The 17,205-nt window shown below is 47.3% G+C and overlaps 2 non-coding genes across 2 annotated transcripts; both read right to left on the reverse strand.

The window, feature by feature from the left end:
- Positions 1 to 5,142: 5,142 nt before the first annotated feature.
- On the reverse strand, positions 5,143 to 5,304 carry LOC144116708 (U1 spliceosomal RNA). The gene has a single exon (XR_013311952.1). It is a non-coding gene; the product is annotated as a U1 spliceosomal RNA (small nuclear RNA).
- A 1,601-nt stretch (positions 5,305 to 6,905) lies between these two features.
- On the reverse strand, positions 6,906 to 7,067 carry LOC144116719 (U1 spliceosomal RNA). The gene has a single exon (XR_013311953.1). It is a non-coding gene; the product is annotated as a U1 spliceosomal RNA (small nuclear RNA).
- Between the last annotated feature and the right edge of the window lie 10,138 nt (positions 7,068 to 17,205).

The following is a 17,205-nucleotide window of genomic DNA, read 5'->3' on the forward strand; positions in this document are numbered from 1 at the left end:
AGCCGTGAGTGTACATCTCGTCGAGCTCTGTGGGGCACGTTGCAAGAGAAGCCAGACACACCAATTCTGACAGATAGGGGTCCTTCATATAGGGTAGATGCACACGACTGCAGCCATCGACATCCACTAGCTTGTCTGCCAACGCGATCCTGCAAGATGGGACAATGCAAAGCTTTCACTTCGGAAGCATATTGTGTCCGCCAAGAAAGCAGCAAGAATTATAGGGCAAAAACTGTAGCTGTTTATAACTTAGCTGCAATCCAGCATGAGTGATTTTTGGGCAGGGCCTAATATGTGACAGACATAACCAGAAAAGTGTAAGGAAAACAGAGTGGGATGCCAAGGGCAGGAAAAACGTGAACAAGGTCGGCAAGCACGCCAGCACTTTTGCTGGCGAGAATCTGCAAACTTCGCCGAAAAAAGGCGTTCAGTGGAGATAGGTGAGCTAGGCGCATGACACAGAGTACTCCACAAATTAAGCACTCAGTGACCATGGCCAGGACATTTAATACACGCGGTCATCTTCAGTGAATAAGAGCGATTCAACTTGGCGAAGGCGTGCTAGCGGAGACGTATACCGGACTACCAGACACCTCGTGCGTGCGCCCTGGTATACAACTCTGCTATGCTAAATCTCTCTAATAGACGTTTTTATCATACTGGAGACGTACCAGCGAAGACGTAAACCGGTTTACCGGATGCCTCCCGTGCACATGTGCAGTTACATGGGTGCAGTCAGGTGGGGCCACTGCGCGTGCGCATGAGGCGTTCAGTAAACCGGTATACGAGTTCGCTGTGCTAAATTTCTCTGCCGACTAAACGTGGTATAAAAATATCTATGTTGTTGACAGAAAGCAACAGCCCAGAGCAGAATACACTGGTGGACACCGGATTGAAACTGCTGTGCTCTTATCGCGAATAACCTTCCCTTTACTACATACAAGCTAACGTAATGCGTTTGTTCAGATGTCACGTTTATATCGATATCTTCCAACACGTCTCGCTGTCGCCTCTCTGTGAACGCCCATTTTGGAGGTCGCCATATCATGTTGGGAACGCTCAATTATGGTTGGACATCAATTTTTGTCTAAATCAGCCGAGGTCAAAAGCCGCCACGGTGGCTGAGAGGTTATGGCGCTCGGCTGCTGGCCCGAAAGACGCGGGTTCGATCCCGGCCGCGGCGGTCGAATTTCGATGGAGGCGAAATTCTAGAGGCCCGTGTACTGTGCGATGTCAGTGCACGTTAAAGAACTCCAGGTAGTCGAAATTCCCGGAGCCCTTCACTACGGCGTCTCTCATAGCCTGAGCCGCTTTGGGACGTTAAACCCCCATAAACTAACCAGCCGAGGTCAAATTACGGGGGTTGCCCGGGCAAAATTTTGGAAACGACCCGGGCCAAATTTCGAGGCCGCCATCGTGTCGGGCGCACTCAATTATAGTTGCACATCGATATTGGTCCAAATCGGCCAAGGTGAAATTAAGAGGTGAGCCGCGCCAAATTTGGTGGTCGCCATCGTGTCGGGCATGCTCAATTCCGGTTGGACATCGATTTTGGTCCAAATCGGCCAAGGACATATCTAGGGTGTGGCCTGGGCAAAGTTTTGGAAATGACCCGGGGCAAACTTGGAGGTCGCCATCATGCCGGGCACGGCTAATTATGGTCGGACATTGATTTTGGTCCAAATCTGCCAAGGTCAATCTGTCGCTATATTGTACTTCTCAAGGTTAAACCAAGGTCAAATCGGGCACGGAGTAATAATTATAATTGGCTTTTGGGGAAAGGAAATGGCGCAGTATCTGTCTCATATATCGTTGTACACCTGAACCGTGCCGTAAGGGAAGGAATAAAGGAGGAAGTGAAAGAAGAGAGGTGTAGTGGAGGGCTCCGGAATAATTTCGACCACCTAGGGATCGTTAACGTGCACTGATATTGCACAGCACACGGGCGCCTTAGTGTTTTGCCTCCATAAAAGCGCAGCCGCCGCGGACGGGTTCGAACCCGAGAACTTCGGATCAGTAGCCGAGCGCCCTAACCACTGAGCCACACCGGCGGGTTAGGCACGGAATGGTGAGCTACTTTTGCGTTGAGTACAGCTACCAATATAAAAAATAAAATGACTACGAAGAGACGCGGACTCGTATGACACAGCCTTGTGTCCCGCATTCGCATAACACACAAATAAAAAAACAAAACATTGTATTGACGTCGCGGTGGCTCAGTGGTTAGGGCGCTCGACTACTGATCCGGAGTTCCCGGGTTCGAACCCGACCGCGGCGGCTGCGTTTTTATGGAGGAAAAACGCTAAGGCGCCCGTGTGCTGTGCGATGTCAGTGCACGTTAAAGATCCCCAGGTGGTCGAAATTATTCCGGAGCCCTCCACTACGGCACCTCTCTCTTCCTTTCTTCTATCACTCCCTCCCTTATCCCTTCCCTTACGGCGCGGTTCAGGTGTCCAACGATATATGAGACAGATACTGCGCCATTTCCTTTCCCACCAAAAACCAATCATCATTATTAATTGCATTGCTGCGATATCTGGCGAAGATTTGAAGATATGGTGTGCTTATGTAAACGCAACCGCGTTACTCACGGCAGCTCTCGCAAGTACGGCACACTTCTTAAAACCTTCAAGATACAGTTTCACTGCTCTCATTACAGGGGTCTGTATTTTGTTTTTCTTTCAACTAGATTTTGAATGTAGTGGACAGAAATGAAATTACTACGCAGTCTGTATATACAGTGACGTCAAAACGCTTTGGAGCCACATGACTGTCAGTTGAATCTCGATGACAGAGTTCTTCTGAATGAAATCTAATTACACCACTACCATTACCCACGTTCTGCCACTTTACTACCGACCTTAGTGAGGTGCTACGCACTATTTGAAGTAATAAGGATGCTAACGAAGAAGTTGAAATTAACCGGAATTTAGGCTCTTCACGTAATAACAGTCACATTATTCCCTTGACTACGCTATCAAAAATGATATTTAAGTGTCATCAAAATATGAAACTTTTTAGGAATTACTGTTCAGAAAACAGTCAACAAAAAATAGGTGTAGACGGATGATGTCGTACCTTTCTGAGTCACCCGCTAGGAAGTGCGGAAGCCCCACCTCTTTCAAAGTCTTGTTGGTGCGTAGCGTATCACACAAAGCCAAGACGCCGTTGAAGCCTTGACTGCAGCCCTCGAAGTGCAGCTTTTCTAGTGTGGCGTTCTGTGAGAGCGCCTTTGCCAAGCGCGCTATGCAGTAATCGGCAATTTGCCCACACAAGCCCAGGTAGAGCAGGCAGGCGTTCTTGGAAATTGCAGAGCCCAAAGCATCTCCGCAGCTAGCATCAACTGTGCCGAAGGCATTGCGTAGCTCCTTCAAGCTGGTGTTCACTTCAAGAGCAGTAAACAAGTCCTTGAGCAAACTGCATAGTCCAGACATGTATAGTTCAAGTCTAGTCTTATTTAACTGCAAATAAAAAAGAGCCGGATTTAAGCGTGCCACCACGTATCGACTGCAAGTAAACATGCCGCATGCGTTACTTGAACGAATGGGCAGCCAGAGTGCACTCGAAAATAGTAATTTTAATCAGCGCTAATCAAGATTTGAATGATGCCCGCCGCAAACAAGCTAAGCTGCTTTTTCGTTCTAACCAGATAGCTCAATGGATTTCCCCAATCATGGACCACTTAGAATGTTCCAAACCGTTGATTAGTTCTCTTTACTGACAGAAAGAAAACTTATGCGCCAGCTTATAAATATATAGGCGCGAAACGAATTTTTTGGCGTGCCATAAACAACACCTCGTCTTTGAATCACCGTCGCCAGCATCATCCTTGCATTTATCAAAAAGGCAGATACAAGTCCTTGCTGTAGCAACAGTCTACCACAAGACGCGGAAGTTGCGAACCGAAAAAAGCGATAGCCGCTAGCTTGGCCTGACTAATCATCTTAGAGACTGCATATCTTGCTTCCCTACTTTTCATCACAGTGATGTATTGTACAGTTACCCAACACAGTTAACCAGGGAGATTATGGAGGCTTTTTACATGACGAAAAAACCTAGATTGTGTGTTAGCAGCCCGTAGGTATGCCTGCATGGCAGTGAGGTTCGTTTCCTTGATTCCACGTAGCTGCACGTCTGTTTGCTTTGCTATCTTGTTTGTTAGCCCTCTTTATCTTCCTGGCTTCCTGTGAACAAACCTTCAGTTGTGAGTTAGCGCTCGTCCTGTTGTTTTCTTTCCTTGTTGTCCTCGCCTATTTCGCTATTCTCGCACAAGTATGTATCACCAACTCGCCCGTCTTGCCATCGTGCTGACTGGTAAGCCTTTGGTTAGCGAGAAAATGAACCCACGCACGGCGGAGTGATTCCTGGCCTGTACTAATTCTTCTTCGAGTTCATTTTCAGAGACCGCAAGCAGTCTCAATATAGGACCACTCATGCCTACCAGTTGAGTGCCGCTACCATTTAATCATTTGTTCACCGGAAAGATCGTAAGGCACATAAACGCAGTAGAAGTACAGACGCCCATAAACCAGTCCAAACAGCGCGTGAGTGGCGTGCCCTTCCCGGCTCAAGGCAGCTTGTTCGTAGCCTCCTCTGTTTGTCGTTGAGCGTGCATGGAGTGTTCAGCTTTGTCGAGTCACAAGCTAGAAGGCGTGGTTGCATTGCGCCCCGTTCGCCACTGGGGGGCGCTGGCTGCAACGGCGGGCGGAAGCGCTAATGCTCACTGCATGCTGCGTCGCGCACGATACACGCAACAGGCATGGGGCGCCACCTATCCTGCCCGTCGCTCGAAAAGGCGCCCCAGGCGGCGGCCGAAAGGTGTTCCCCTTTCGACCCACGGGAAACAAGCTGAAGAGTTCGTGATAACGTGATACTCGCTGTGGTGGTCGCTGTCGCCGACGGCAGGCCCGGAGACGAAGTATACCGGTTTACCGGACCCCTCTTGCGCACGCGCAGTGGCTCCCCCTTACCACATCAATTCCGTCCGTACGCTATGACTACCACTCCACCCGCACCGTAAAGCTTTTGATGGCGTCGCACCACAGCACACTCTCGCCAGAGCGGGGCGTTTTTACGACTCGCAATGAATACCTACACGGAAATAACTTCTGCGTTACTGTCTCTTTTTTGATTTTGTCATGGCAGGGGCTGGCGCGGACGCCGAGCCCCACTACCAAAAATTACGTGTCCCATCTGCCCCAGTTAGGGGTAGTGGCGCGCTTCAGCCAACCGAAGTGCAATGGAAGGCCTCGGCACGGGGCCCCGACCTTCATGATCGCCGGTGACCCGACACCAGGTAAGTATGCTGGCGAAAGCACATGTGAAGGCATGCCATGCTAGGCGTCCCATCATCTTGCGTCAGTGAAGATAGCGCTTGTTTTGCCATTTCTTACACCAAGCTAAAAATCCCTCCGCCGAAAAGCCTACTACTGAACATAATGCAGCCACACGCACAAATATGTAATTCAAGGTTTGGTGAATCAATCTAATATAAAGTCAGTTGTCATAAATAATTCGCAAGGAACCGCAGGGGTGGAATGCGCAAAGGGGATGCATTCATGTGCTGTGGCGCATTGCGTGATGATCTGCTGTCTTGTGAAATACGAGCATAGTTTGTACATATTACTTCTCCCCCTATCCTCTATTCCTGTCCCCTCACCTCTTTCATTTCATTTCTCCATTCTGCCTGCTGTCCTTTATTTCCGCTGCCCCAGCTCAGGTGCTTCAGTATCGATGGCAGATGCCGGGGCTAGCAAAAATCTTTTCCTTCCTTTTTACTATTATTTTTAATAAAACCACTACCACCACCACCAGCACACCCGCTGCGGTGGTTCAGTAGGCTACCGAGGACGGTTGCTGCGCATGAGCTAGCAGGATCGCACCCTGGTGGTGGTGGTAGTGGTTTTTTATTTAAAAAATAGTAAAAAGGAAGGAAAATACGGGGCCGCCTAGCGGAGCAGGAAGCGCCCGGGCGCCCCTCCAGCTGCACTCGTTGTTTGTGTCTCAAGAGCGAGCCGTCCAGATCAATGACTGCTGCTGTCGAGGGCGTTGGCAGCGGGCCAGCAGCGCAACCTAGCAACCACAGCAGCCATGGCTAGCTTGGCACCTAGCTCGCTATTCACCAGTAATGGCGAAAGAGACGCCGAGAAAACCGTCGGTGATCAAGAGAAAACAGGGACGTGGCGCGCAGCCGGTGCTCCCTTTCCTTCCTCCTTTCTTCCTCTCTTCTTACGAGCCACTCGTTCTCTCATTGCACACCACAGTGCTCGCGAAGCCCCGTCGACTCCCGCTGTAACCTTGTGTCGGTGGGGGCAAGTCCGAGGTCCTGCCACAGCTGGACAATGCTCATGATCACATTTTCGGTACTTCCGTTTGCTCTCTACTTCACCCACCCCGACCGACTGATCTCCTTGTGCCCTCTCGGCATATGCCTGCTTCGACAGGATTCACAGCTGGTCGATTTTGTTGTGTTGTAGTTAGAGGCTGCTACAAGGCAAAAGTGGGACGAGGCAGGAAACGGAGCGTGCAATGCTTCACTCGTGTTTGTTTGTTTGTTTCTTTGTTTTACACCTTCCTTCACGCGAAGGCTACGCTAATGGGGTGCGAACGTCGCGAATTTGGCGTCGGTAGAAGTGTGTGACAATAACAAAAGTAAACGAGCTGACACTTGTCGACACCAACTGCGGAGAAAATGCCGAAAAGGTGGACTATATAGGCTTTGCAGAACTTGGTAACGCGTTTTGTGTCCATCTTTGAACCAGTATTTCCAGGCATCCCCAGCAGGGAATCCCATTCATGGCGCCAATGTCCCGCTCCGTCGGCAGAGGGAGATTTTTACGACTCGCAATGAATACCTACACGGAAATAACTTCTGCGTTACTGTCTCTTTTTTTATTTTGTCATGGCAGGGGCTGGCGCGGACGCCGAGCCCCACTACCAAAAATTACGTGTCCCATCTGCCCCAGTTAGGGGTAGTGGCGCGCTTCAGCCAACCGAAGTGCAATGGAAGGCCTCGGCACGGGGCCCCGACCTTCATGATCGCCGGTGACCCGACACCAGGTAAGTATGCTGGCGAAAGCACATGTGAAGGCATGCCATGCTAGGCGTCCCACCATCTTGCGTCAGTGAAGATAGCGCTTGTTGTGCCATTTCTTACACCAAGCTAAAAATCCCTCCGCCAAAAAGCCTGCTACTGAACATAATGCAGCCACACGCACAAATATGTAATTCAAGGTTTGGTGAATCAACCTAATATAAAGTCAGTTGTCATAAATAATTCGCAAGGAACCGCAGGGGTGGAATGCGCAAAGGGGATGCATTCATGTGCTGTGGCGCATTGCGTGATGATCTGCTGTCTTGTGAAATATGAGCCCACCCGCTGCGGTGGTTCAGTAGGCTACCGAGGACGGTTGCTGCACATGAGCTAGCAGGATCGCACCCTGGTGGTGGTGGTAGTGGTTTTTTATTAAAAAATAGTAAAAAGGAAGGAAAATACGGGGCCGCCCAGCGGAGCAGGAAGCGCCCGGGCGCCCCTCCAGCTGCACTCGTTGTTTGTGTCTCAAGAGCGAGCCGTCCAGATCAATGACTGCTGCTCTCGAGGGCGTTGGCAGCGGGCCAGCAGCGCAACCTAGCAACCACAGCAGCCATGGCTAGCTTGCCACCTAGCTAGCTATTCACCAGTAATCGCGAAAGAGACGCCGAGAAAACCGTCGGTGATCAAGAGAAAACAGGGACGTGGCGCGCAGCCGGTGCTCCCTTTCCTTCCTCCTTTCTTCCTCTCTTCTTACGAGCCACTCGTTCTCTCATTGCACACCACAGTGCTCGCGAAGCCCCGTCGACTCGCGCTGTAACCTTGTGTCGGTGGGGGCAAGTCCGAGGTCCTGCCACAGCTGGACAATGCTCATGATCACATTTTCGGTACTTCCGTTTGCTCTCTACTTCACCCACCCCGACCGACTGATCTCCTTGTGCCCTCTCGGCATATGCCTGCTTCGACAGGATTCACAGCTGGTCGATTTTGTTGTGTTGTAGTTAGAGGCTGCTACAAGACAAAAGTGGGACGAGGCAGGAAACGGAGCGTGCAATGCTTCACTCGTGTTTGTTTGTTTGTTTCTTTGTTTTACACCTTCCTTCACGCGAAGGCTACGCTAATGGGGTGCGAACGTCGCGAATTTGGCGTCGGTAGAAGTGTGTGACAATAACAAAAGTAAACGAGCAGACACTTGTCGACACCAACTGCGGAGAAAATGCCGAAAAGGTGACTATATAGGCTTTGCAGAACTTGGTAACGCGTTTTGTGTCCATCTTTGAATCCTGCAGCTCGAGGCGATGTGCTGTAATTGAACCCTCACAGCCGAGAAGGGGACAGCCTGATTCTTTTTGTTCGTTTTGTTTTGCATAGGGCATTTTCCGGAGGCCGGCTTTCCGACGCACCGGCTGTCCTTGCGCTGCCCCTTCCTCTGCTGCTCTGCTCGTTCTGTTTCGCCGATTCCACTCCAACGGTGAATGGCCCCTACCAGCCAATGCGCTCATTCTGTCCAGGATCGAGGAACAAAACGCTGCCAACTTCAAGCGCAAGTAGAGCAAGTTGATTCTGACGAGGGTTGAATTGAAGTTTCTCTGCTGCTTTCAAATCAGAGAGCGGAGGTCTTCTTTCTCTGCCTTTTTATTTTTGGCTTACCGAATTTAAAATCATAGTTCAAACGAAACAAGGAGTAGCGCACTGACGTCTGACGTGCAGTTGAGGAGCGTGCTTCTATGAACAAGATATAGACGTTATACATAGAAGACTTCGTTAAAGTATTTAGTGGCCATGAACACTAGACTACAGTGTTATTTTTAAAAATGAGCCAACTGAAAAACACCGGCTTGCCTAAGTTAGCAGAGACTAGAAAGCAAAATACTGAAGTCATTGAATGAGGTCCTCATGTGTTTATGAAGATGAGAGAAACAGTAGGTTATCACCTAAAGCGCGTCTTAATACCGGGCGCGGCGAGGCTATCTGCATAACGCTAGACATTCGCTGTATTCGACCTGGACACTAGAATACATGCTCACAATTACAGGCGGTCACAGAACAAATAAATCGCTTTGCGAACACACGGAAAAGATAATAACAGTGTGAGGACGAGTTAAATGTCACGTATAGGCGATATCCTAAGAGGTGAGGGATGGGGGCGGGGGGGGGGGTGGAAGGTTAGAAGCAGATTTGCGGGGAGGTTTGCAATCTTTGTCTTTCTTAAAGGGAAGCTGAAACGGTTTTCAAATCGCGTGAAATGCTGTGGTTGGGAAGAATAATAACGCAAGCGTTATTTCAACCCATGACGTCGCATCCGGTTTGAAGAAAAGACGTCCCGTCCGGCAATTTTTTTGCTGTTTTAGCCATGTTTGAGTCGAGCTGAGCATTGCTTTCAGTACCACTATGGCCGGTCGGCGGGTAGGGCGTGAAATCGTGTTGCAAGTGAGTAATTCGTTCTTTCTATCTTTTAATATGCACATACTGAGCGATTGCCTGGTATCTGACACTCGGCATTCCGTTGTCAACTTCCTTGCGCCCGAATATTTTGTGTTAGAAGATAACCCACGACAAGCACGGAGCCCGCTTGCCCGCCAGTGGACCCAAAGGCCCGGAGGGAAAGACTCATCTGTTTTATCGTAAGTTCTGCCCAAAAGCTCGGTGCAGGTCTACGGAAAAGAGCAAGCGCTGAGCGTGTTTTTATATCTTTTGTCAACCAAGCCCAACGTAACTCATGGTCATGTAAAACACGCATAATTACCAGCTCTTGCGTGCTCCCGAAAAAAGGCGGGAAACTTTTGACAACAGTCCAGTTGAACCACGACCGGCTTTATTACTAATAAAGCCGGTCGTGAGTTGAACTAACCGTTTGTGCGATAGGTTTTGTACGTGGTCCGATTTTTTCTGGCCCCGCGGCTGGGAAAGTCTGTTGAGCGTTGGCTTAATTGCACTTCACAATTGTGTGCTACTGTTACAATTCGCTTTCTAAAACAGGTGCAAAAATTGCGGCGAGTTAAGCGATTACGCTTTGGTGTCTGCAGAGCGAAACATGTTCTTTTAAATTCCTATTTATTTCAGAAAACAGCACTTGAAAACTGGCAGGCAGTTTTCTGGTATGCATGGGCCTTCCCGATTCCTGCTTAGACTCCGGCGTTCACTTGCTGGCGCAGAGGCTGAACAAATGGGACGTTAAAATCCTGAGGCAGCAAAGGCTTTAAGACGCCACAAGGTGAGCCCTCCACCTTCTGTGATAATTTTAAAATGAATGCTGTGCCATCTGCACCGAACATCGGTTTTACATGAGGAAGGTGTTTGGACGTAGGTGGCCAAGTAGCATGGAGCGCATGAGGCAACTGAAAAAGCAAGCGTTCTTTTAAAACCTCTAATCTTAAGACCTTTTTACAGCTGATGCTGTAAAGAGGCCTTAAAGAGCTGCGGACAATGCGCTTGATGTCCTTTGACTGTTTTGAAGCTTGTGAGGTGCATAAAGCTCACAAGGCACTGTTGCAGTGTGTGACAGGTCATTGTGGTGATATTAGAAGACATAGTACAGCACAACGGGACAAAGAAAAGGAGCTCACAGGATAAGCGCTCGTCCTGTGTGCTCCTTTTCTTTGTCCCGTTGGGCTGTGCGATGTCTTCTAATATGCTATACCAACAAGCCCAAACTACCACTTTGTTAAGATTGTGGCCATGATAGGTTTCTTTGATTTGTCTGCACTCTCTGCACTAGTTCTGCGAAGCTCCACGGTGGTGCCGGCAGCGTGCAGCGTCAGTTCAGAGAGTTCAAATGCAGCTTGGCGCTGGCCGCTTCCAAAACGAATGGTTGAGTGCAGGCCCGATTGTCTGATGGCCTTGCTGCCGTCATGAAATTGCAGCCAACTGCACGCCGCCGACACCAACGACCGCCAAAATCCTGAAACACTTGGAAGAATTTTCAAGCAGCAGATCGCAAAGAAGTCTTACCGTGAACCTGCTCTAGGAAATCGTCGTTTCAGAGAAAAAAAAGTATCGTGGCATGTCTACACACACGAGACTTACGTATTATCGCTGAAATGCTGCCCATGCGACCCGACTTGACCGCTTAGGTTTTCATTATGACGCCTCAAACAGTCTCTCAACTCCGCCACGTGTAGGTCGAAGAGGCAAAGAAGGTGTGGCACGTGTTATTTAATGAAATGATGACAGTTATTTGCTGGAAGGTTATGGTTTACGGGGGTTTAACGTCCTAAAGCGGCTCAGGCTATGAGGGACGCCGTATTGAAGGGCTCCGGAAATTTTGACCACCTGGTGTTCTTTAAGGGAGCTGCTGACCCGAAGGACATGAGTTCGATCCTGGCGGCGGGGGTCGAATTTTGATGGAGGCGAAATTCTAGAGGCCCGTGTACTGTGCGATGTATGTCAGTGCATGTTAAAGAACCCCAGGTGGTTGAAATTTCCTGAGCACTTTACAACAGTGTTCCTCATAGCCTGAGTCGCTTTGGGACGTTAAACCCGGATAAACCAAACCAATCTTTTTTTAATGAGGTGCAAGGCATTATTATACACAGATTACCACGTGGTATGCTCCTACGGCTGCTAAACAATTTATAACTGAATTTCTTTATCGTGCAGTTTCAGGTTCAGTTTCAACAGCCGAACGATGACTGCGACCTTAAAGAGAGGTTGTAGGTCATGTGAAGCGTGAAAAACTGCAATATATTTGGTGCTTCTACATTTGTTGTCATTCCTCCTCTTGAGGAAGGCTGGCTTCAGCAGAGCAGTAAATTAAAACGATAAAGCAGCAATTATATCACAGTTTTTCTATGCCTCTAATGACCTAAAACCTCTCTGTCGTCACAGTTCTCATTCGGCGGTTTAACCGAAACAGCATGACAGAAAAATTCGATTATAAATTATTTAGCGGCCGTAGGCGAATGCGACATGGTGATTTATGCATTGTAGTGTCTTCCGCTTTATTAAAAAGAAGAAAATATGCCACCAAAATTAAGTCTCTATGCTCCCTTAACGTGCACTGAAATCGCACAGTATACGGGCCCCTAGAATTTTGCCTCCATCAAAATTCTAGAGGCCCATGTACTGTGATGTCAGTGCATGGCAAGGAACCCCAGGTGGTCCAAGTTTCCAGAGCCCTTCACTATGGCATCCCTCATAACCTGAGTTACTTTGGGACGTTAAACCCCCATAAGCCATAAACCTTTCAACAAAGAACTGTCATCATTTCTTTAAATAACTAGTGCCATACCTTCTCCGCTTCTTTGACCTACACATGGACACCGCCATATTGCTGCATCGCAGTTGCGCTTCCATTTCGGTGAGTGCAAGCCAGCCTAGAACTCGTGCTGCACTTCTTGAACTAGTGCAGAATGTGCAGCCAAATGGAAGAGACCTTATGAATATGTGGCTACTTCCTTTGCACTGGGTGGGCGAGTTTTTTGTCTTAGCCATTACATAGAAAGAAGAAAAAAAACGAAACGTGGGCACATTCACTATTAAGACGACAGCTTTCACCTGCAGGCCCCAAATGAACAAAGCCTGCCTGTATAGTGAACAAAGCAGCTGGGCTATCTCGGATCTAGCAAATTATAATTTTGAAAGTGGGCCTCCTGCTGTGAAACTTGCAACGTTTGTGCCCCTAGATACACGCAGTGGTGAGAGGCGAGAAGTCACAGGCGAATGTAGGTAGGACAGGTAGCTGAACAAGGTAGTTCCCATAATTGAAGAATACACGGAAAGACAAGGACGAGGCATGTTTATTGTCTTCCTTCTATGTTTGTCGTTTTATTTTCACAAGTTAGGAGTAGATGTTGTATTTTCACTTTTTGAGAAAAATGGGGAGGGGGTTGTTCCGTCTTGAGACATGCAGCCCAAAAGACAGAGCACAGGAGTGACTCAAACAACATAAGTGTTTGCGTTCTGTTCCTACTGTTCTGTGTGCCTGTACCCCTTGCCCCAAAATGGGGCATTGACATGATCTTACGTGGTGCTATGCTGGTAAAGGATGTGTGCTGCATGCATATGGGTGTGTGGCATTCAGATTAAAGCACCAACACACGGCTTCTAGTGCAGTAGGAATTATGGGAGCAAAAAAGCCTCAAGGATGTGGATGAATAGTTTAGCTCTTTAACACGATAGCAAGGCGGGCGAGTTGGTGATACATATTTAAAAAAATTAACAGCGCGGAAAACGGGGACTTCAAGGGTAGAAAACACAGGATAAGCGAGGGTGAGTTGGTGATACATATTTAAAAAATAACAGCGCGGAAAACCAGGAATTCAAGGGTAGAAAACGCAGGACAAGTGCTTGTCCTGTGTTTTCTACCCTTGAAGTCCCCATTTTCCACTCTGTTATGTTTTTAGCTCTAGAGTTTGCCTTTTCTGAAAAATTCTGCGGCAGGAGGTTTTAATACATGTCAGCCCACCCCTCAGGTAATACTCCCTTGTGGGCCTTTGAGCTACAAATAGATAAAAAAGTAGCCCCAATTCAAACAGTATAATTTGCAACTTTGGTGAAAGGTTTTCGGTGGCCCCTTCAGGGGGTGTTTGACCAGAGCTTTTAGTGATTGCTTAATGTCACTTGGTCCCAACAACCAGACAGTTAATCAATTGCCCTTGTGCCTCTTGATGAGAAAATCTGAGAGGTCGAAATGACAATTTACCATAGCCGTGAACGGTAATGAGCTAGATGTATTGCCGAAGAGAACCGAGGTCACCTACTTGACAGTGGTAAGAATTTTGGGTTGGTTAGAGCATAGATGGCTTAACACCATCTTCCGTATCTTGATAGATGTGGCATTGTTGGCATGTGTAATTAAAAATTTGTTTCGGTGTGTGTGGCTGGTGAGCTGTCAGCTCGGGCATGACAAAGTTGTAAGCTCAACCAGAAGTACCTGTGCTGTTTGAGCTCAGGGCAAGAGCATTGAGCGAGGCGGCCACTGCACTATGTCCTTGTACATTTGGCTTTCTTGGTGCTCCAACTTCCTCCTTCCCCCAACTCTGTTAGGAACGTCGTGATGGGGCCGAGCGGAAGTGGTGGGGTGCAATTAGGGCAGTGGCATGGCCATAAGGTCCATCCGAAAAGCACTGCGTGAGGCTTGTTTGCTGGATTGGCCCCGCAGTCAGAACTGAGGTGAGTTATGAGTGGGCCACTGAGGAAAAAGACAGTAGAACAGCGGAAAACGTGCCATGAATGGTGGAGAGCTATAGTTTGCAGGCAACCATTGATGCCTGTGTTGCCATTGTGCTCAAAGTTTTCTGTGAGACCACCAAGGGCAGCGCCTGTTCTGAACGCATCACATAGATTAGCGATCAGAACTTCAATAGATCAGAACTTCAATTTTATAGTTGCCTCATGGGCGTATGAATGCAGGAGGTGTATGAATCGGTTCAGATTTCACATTTAGACACATCAAATTCAGCAACCTTAGTACTCACAGGTACAGCAAAACCCCATTAAAGCGTACCTCGTGGCACTGCGGAAAAACTATGTGAAAGAGGCAATATTGTCACGAAGATGACGAAGCTGTCAGGGGGAGCAGGAACGGAAAGGTCGCGTTAAAGGCGAGTGGCCATTAAAATCATCTCACTGCCATCGTTCATCGCCGCTTATTATTTGGCTGGTCGCCACGTAACAATATGCCCAAACTGAAAGCAGCCTGAGTATATCCGTTGACATGGTAAAAGATGATACCTGAGGTATTTCAAAGAATACGCAGGTGAAACCTTTTATTCACATGGCTACTAGCGCAGCCTCGAAGGTATATAAGCCAGGTCCCGTGTCCCAGGTACTCTATTAATAATGCGCAGGCGAAACCTTTTAATCACATAGCTACGAGTGCAGCCTCAAAGGCATGTAAGCCAGGTCCCGTGTCCTAGCTGCTCTATTAGGCCGTATTTGAGTGAACAAGCAAGTGTCTAGCACACGTGCAGTTTTTTCCAACAGTACGTGTTTAGCTGTCTTCAGCTTCCATATAGGCATTACTTTCATTGAATGGCGTTTCGCCAATGATGGAAGCAACAGTGTCAATACCAAACTGTGCTGAAGAAGTCTTGGACTGCAGTGTCTAATACATCACCAATCATGCAAAAAAATGAGTCTCCACAATGCCTCCTCTCCAACAAAATGCCTCCGGTAAACAGGAGGCATTTAGGAATACCTGCTCTATTCCAAGGCCTGGGTTGGGAACAGTTGGGGATAAGAGTTAATGGAGAACGCCTTAGTAATGTTGCGATTCACAGGTGATATTGCTAAGTCACTGAAGAGATGAACTGTAAAGCAAGATCAGTGAGCAGAATGGTGGGTCTAAAGAATTAAAAGAGTATAGACACCCAACTTTCAGGTGCTTGTTTTTTGTTTGTAATGATTCGTAAGGCATTGTTAAACATGGATTACCACCTGGTATTCTTCTATAAACAGTAAATAATTTATAATCTCATTTCTTTCTCATGCTGTTTCCGTCTCAGTTTCAATAGCCGAATGAGGACTGTGACGCCAACATGTGCCTACAGTTCACGTGAGACATAAAAAAACTGCAATATAATCGCTGCTTCCACATTAGTTGTCATTCCAGCTCTTGAGGAAAGCTGGCTTCAGCACTGCAGTAAATTATAACGATGAAGCAGCGATTATATGGGCGTTTTTCGATGCCTCACGCGGCACAAAAGCACTCTTTGACGTCGCCGCCATTGTTCGGCTGTTGAAACCGAGATAGCATGGCAGAACCAAATTACAAATCATTTAGCGGCCGTGGGCAAATATTACATGATTCATGTGTAGAAGTATTTTCCACATCATTATAGAGAAGAAAACATGCGACCACAATTACGTGCCTATACTCCTTTAACATGAAGAAAACCAAATGGAAAATGCTCTTGGCCATTCCCTCCATGCAAATGCTGTGTGGTGTATAATATTGTGACGTGGTGGCCGGCCAAAAAGTGAGGCGCGATCAGCGATGGCAGAGATATGATTTGCATGGAGGGAATGGCCGAGTGCTCTGTACCGCGCCACTGCCGGCTTTGTCGTCTTTGTCACAATATTCCTTTTTTTTCATGAACATTGTCACATGTGGGAAACTCGGTGGTGTATCATCGTTTGCGTAAGAACTTAAGGACACTGACAAGTTCCCTAGGCAGCCGCTGACCACACACCATACTTGGCAAAATTACTTTTGAAAAGTAATTTTTACATATATACAAGTTTTATTCTCCACAAAGAAGTGGAAGGAGGCGGAGGGAAAAGCCGTACATTTGCGGCTTGAAAAATCCTCCGCCCCCTTACAGTGCATACAGCAGCAGAGCGAGACAATAGACAGTCACATTTTTTTTGTTGCAAAGAGGCAGAAAAAAAAATATACAGCCCTATATCGCATCACAAAATAAAATAAGCCTAAATAAGAGTTTCAATAGAACACTGGGTTTGGACTCCTGGAAAAACTATTTTTGTTTTTGAAAAGTAAACAATGCAATGTAATTGACCATAAAGATACACCTGTGCGTTCATTCACAAAAAAGAGTATGAGTAGCAAAATATTTGTACATATTGGGAAGAGACATATTGGATACATCAGCGCCTTCTTTTTCTGCAGCATTCAGTAATCGCGGAAGGTTATACCGGAGTGTTTGTTGTCCATAGGCAGTACGACATTTTGGAACTTTCCATCGTTCTGGAGTTCTGGTGCTGTAGATGGGATAATTGGGTTTTAGTTCTGCCATTTCAGTAAAAACTGTACTCTCTCGTTGGACACTTAAACGGTACTGCCTGCATAATTTGTATTCGTAAATATTTCTTACTTTCAATAAATTAAGCGAAGCAAAGATATCTGAAGAAGGCGCTGTGTATTCAACGTTTTCAATTATTCGTACTATGTTTTTCTGTAGCCTTTCAAGCTTCAACAGATTAGTTTTTCTTGATGTTCCCCAGACTAAATGAGAGTAGTTTAGGTGGGAAACAAAGAGAGCGTTATAGACCATTAGTTTAACTTTTTTTGGAAGAGTATAGCGGTTGCGATTTAAAATTTCAGTTATGCAGCTCAGTTTGCTGATTAGACTGTTTACATGATCATTCCATTGTAAAGTTGAAGTAAAATATACCCCTAACACCTTGACAGTATCTACCACATCAATGGCTGCGGATCTAAACATTACGGTTCCTTGTAACGAAATTTGTTTACTTTTTGGTCGAAAAATTAC

The sequence above is a fragment of the Amblyomma americanum genome, chromosome 1 (assembly GCF_052857255.1).
Source record: "Amblyomma americanum isolate KBUSLIRL-KWMA chromosome 1, ASM5285725v1, whole genome shotgun sequence".
Taxonomy (NCBI): Eukaryota; Metazoa; Arthropoda; class Arachnida; order Ixodida; family Ixodidae; genus Amblyomma; species Amblyomma americanum.